Genomic DNA, 4,164 nt, shown 5'->3' on the forward strand with positions numbered 1-4,164 from the left:
TTTCATTTTGACTTGTTTCTACTTTCATTTTATGGGTCTCTCCAAATCCAGGCCTCCATTGGTTCAAAAATTTGATTTCCATTGATGATTTTTGTGTGATTATGTTGAGAGCACATTCAACTTTGTACAGAACAAAGTATTCAATGAGAATATTTCATTCATTTAGATTTAGGATGTGTTATTTGAGTGTTCCCTTTATTTTTTTGAGCAGTGTATATACACTGCTCAAAAAAGTAAAGGGAACACTCAAATACCACATCCTAGATGTCACTGAATGAAATATTCCAGTTATAAATCTTTATTCATTACATAGTGGAATGCATTGAGAATGATAAAACATAAAAATGATCAATGTAAATCAAAATTAATATTCCTTGGAGGTCTGGATTTGGAATGATACTCAAAATCAAAGTGGAAAATCAAATTACAGGCTGATCCAACTTCAGTGGAAATGCCTCAAGACAAATAAATGAAGCTCAGTAGTGTGTGTGGCCTCCACATGCCTGTATGACCTTTCAATGCCTGGGCATGGTCCTGATGAGGCAGCGGATGTTCTCCTGAAAGATCTCCTCCCAGACCTGGATTAAAGCAACAACTCCTGGACAGTCTGTGGTGCACAGTGGCGTTAGTGGATGGAACGAGTCATGATGTGCTCGATTGGATTCAGGTCTGGGGAAAGGGCAGGCCAGTCCATAGCATCAATGCCTTCATCATGCAGGAACTGCTGACACACTTCAGCCACATGATGGTTAGCATTGTCATGCATCAGAAGGAACCCAGAGCCCAGTGCACCTGCATGTGGTTTCAAAATGGGTCTGAAAATCTCATCCTGGTACCTAATGCAGCCAGGGTACCTCTGGCTAGGGCATGGAGGGCTGTGGTGCCCTTCAAAGAAATGCCTCCTCACACCATTACTGACCCACTGCCAAACCAGTCATGCTGGAGGATGTTGCAGGCAGCAGAACATTCTCCGCAGTGTCTCCGGACTTTGTCATGTCTATCACAAGTGTTCAGTGTGAACCTGCTCTTATCTGTGAAGAGAACAGGGCGTCAATTTCAAATCTATCAAACACGGTTTTCTCTGACAAACGCCAATCATCCAGCACGATGTTGGGCTGTGAGCACAACCCCCATCTGTGGACGTTGGGCACTCAGACCATCCTCATGGAGTCGGTTTCTATCCATTTGTGCAGACACATGCACATTTGTGGCCTTATGGAGGTCATTTTGCAGGGCTCCACCTGTTCCTCCTTGCACAAAGGCTGAGGTAGCGGTCCTGCTGCTGGGTTGTTGCCCTCCTACAGCCCCCTCCACATCTCCTGGTGTACTGGCCTGTCTCCTGGTAGCGCCTCCAGCCTCTGGACACTACGCTGACAGACACAGCAAACCTTCTTGCCACAGCTCGCATTGATGTGCTATCCTGGATGAGCTGCACTACCCGAGCTACTTGTGTGGGTTGTAGAGTCCATCTCAGGCTACCATGAGTGTGAAAGCACATTCAACATTCAAAAGCGACCAAAACATCAGCCAGAAAGCATTGGTACTGAGATGTGGTCTGTGGTCCCCCCCTGCAGAACCACTCCTTTATTGAGCGTGTCTTGATAATTGCCAATAATTTCCATCTGTGTCTATTCCATTTGCACAACAGCATGTGAAATTGATTGTTAATCAGTGTTGCCTCCAAAGTGAAGTTTGATTTCACAGAAGTTTGATTTACTTGGAGTTATATTCTGTTGTTTAAGTGTTCCCTTTATTTTTTTTCAGCAGTGTTTATATATATTTTTTTTTCCATATTGTGACATTTAACCAAAACGCAGCATTACTTGCAAACTCCGTTTGGAACAGTAGGATTTGTAATTTTCTGTGGCTTTATTTAGCTTTAGTGCCTATACATTTTGATTATTATCTCCAGTACTTTGCAACTTTTCTTACCTTTGTTATTGAATTTTGCACTTAGCACTTTAATTTGAGAAAATGGATTAGTTTATTCCTAACAGTTGCATCTGCTACATTATTCTTTTTCTTATTGGTGTGGATCCACTGTATGCACTTTTTTCTTCTTGCAGTTTGTACCAGTTAGCTCAATGGAGCAGTTTAGTTTTAATTTTTGAACTACATGATTTTATAACAGGTTGGTGTCATGCCGCCAATGTATACTCACCCGGCCTCTGCTACTACGCCAGAGGCCCCCGCCCCACAGCTGCGGCGGTCCCTTCTGACAGGTCCACGGCCGACGGCGTCTCTGCATGCAATGCGCCTGTGCTATAGGCCGCGGCCGCGCCTCCCTCCTGTCACTTGTGCTCCAGCAATGCCCTGATCTGAAAGCACTGTCGGACCAATGGCAGACCAGACAGGGGTATATCAGGCCGTTCCCCTTTCAGGGAGGCGCCTGATCGTCGTGTTTGCTGGCACACTGGGCCCTGCTCCCTCGTGTACTCACTGGTCTCCCGCAGTCCGGTATTCCGTGGTTCCTGCTGCAGTCTCGCAGTCCTGTATTCCGTGGTTCCTGCTGTCTATGTTCCAGGCCCGCAGTCCTACTCCAGTCCTGCCTCCCGTGTTCCTGCTCCTTCCTGCTGTCTATGTTCCAGTCCCGCAGTCCTACTCCTGTCCTGCCTCCCGTGTTCCTGCTCCGTCCTCATGTCTATGCTCCAGTCCCGCAGTCCTACTCCAGTCCTGCCTCCTGTGTTCCTGCTCAGTCCTCCTGTCTATGCTCCAGGCCAGCAGTCCTACTCCAGTCCTGCCTCCCGTGTTCCTGCTCCGTCCTGCTGTCTATGCTCCAGTCCCGCAGTCCTACTCCTGTCCTGCCTCCCGTGTTCCTGCTCCGTCCTCATGTCTATGCTCCAGTCCCGCAGTCCTACTCCAGTCCTGTCTCCTGTGTTCCTGCTCTGTCCTGCTGTCTATGCTCCAGTCCCGCAGTCCTACTCCAGTCCTGCCTCCTGTGTTCCTGCTCAGTCCTGCTGTCTATGCTCCAGTCCCGCAGTCCTACTCCAGTCCTGTCTCCTGTGTTCTTGCTCAGTCCTGCTGTCTATGCTCCAGTCCCGCAGTCCTACTCCAGACCTGACTCCCGTGTTCCTGCTCCGTCCTGCTGTGTATGCTCCAGTCCCGCAGTCCTACTCCAGTCCTGCCTTCTGTGTTCCTGCTCAGTCCTGCTGTCTATGCTCCAGTCCCGCAGTCCTACTCCAGTCCTGCCTCCCGTGTTCCTGCTCTGTCTTGCTGTCTATGCTCCAGTCCTGCAGTCCTACTCCGGTCCTATCTCCAGTGATCCTGCTGTTTCCTGCTGTCTATGCTCCAGTCCCGCAGTCCTACTCCAGTCCTGCCTCCTGTGTTCCTGCTCTGTATGCTTCAGTCCCGCAGTCCTACTCCAGTCCTGCCTCCTGTGTTCCTGCTCTGTCATGCTGTCTATGCTCCAGTCCCGCAGTCCTACTCCAGTCCTGCCTCCTGTGTTCCTGCTCTGTCCTGCTGTCTATGCTCCAGTCCCGCAGTCCTACTCCAGTCCTGCCTCCTGTGTTCCTGCTCCGTCTTGCTGTCTATGCTCCAGTCCCGCAGTCCTACTCCAGTCCTGACTCCTGTGTTCCTGCTCTGTCCTGCTGTCCGTGGTCCGGCCCTGCAATCTTACTCTGGTCCTACCTTCTACAGTCTCGTGCTCCTACTCCAGTCTGTTCTGAGCCGTCCCTTTCGGGTTTTCAATGGGTTTAATTATTTTGATGATGGCAACTTGCTGATTAATTCCCTGTTGCATTACCCTGAGCATTAATTTTAATTTTGTTATCTACTATTTCTCTACATAGAGTTCAACCATTATACTAATCTTGAATTTTAGTGCAATACCCTGTGCCTGCAGCGTTTTTTTTTATCTGTGTCCCCATCATTTTAAAATGTATTGTATCTTAAATGTTTAATAAAATATATTCAAGTTTTTTTCTAATCATTTGGCATATGCTTCCATTATTTGTAGGATTTTGTTGATTGGAAGTGCCAGATATCTAGGCCTATTAATTGGTTATACCATCTTTCTCTATCGCTTCATTGGGGGACACAGGCACCATGGGGTGCATGCTGCTGCCACTAGGAGGCTGACACTATGTAGAAGTTAGCTCCTCCTCCGCAGTGTACACCCCACCGCCCGGAACTAGGATATGCAGTTTAGCTTGGTGTCAGTAGGCG

The sequence above is a fragment of the Dendrobates tinctorius genome, unplaced genomic scaffold (genome assembly GCF_039654945.1).
Source record: "Dendrobates tinctorius isolate UK_male_01 unplaced genomic scaffold, ASM3965494v1 ptg000160l, whole genome shotgun sequence".
Lineage (NCBI taxonomy): Eukaryota > Metazoa > Chordata > Amphibia > Anura > Dendrobatidae > Dendrobates > Dendrobates tinctorius.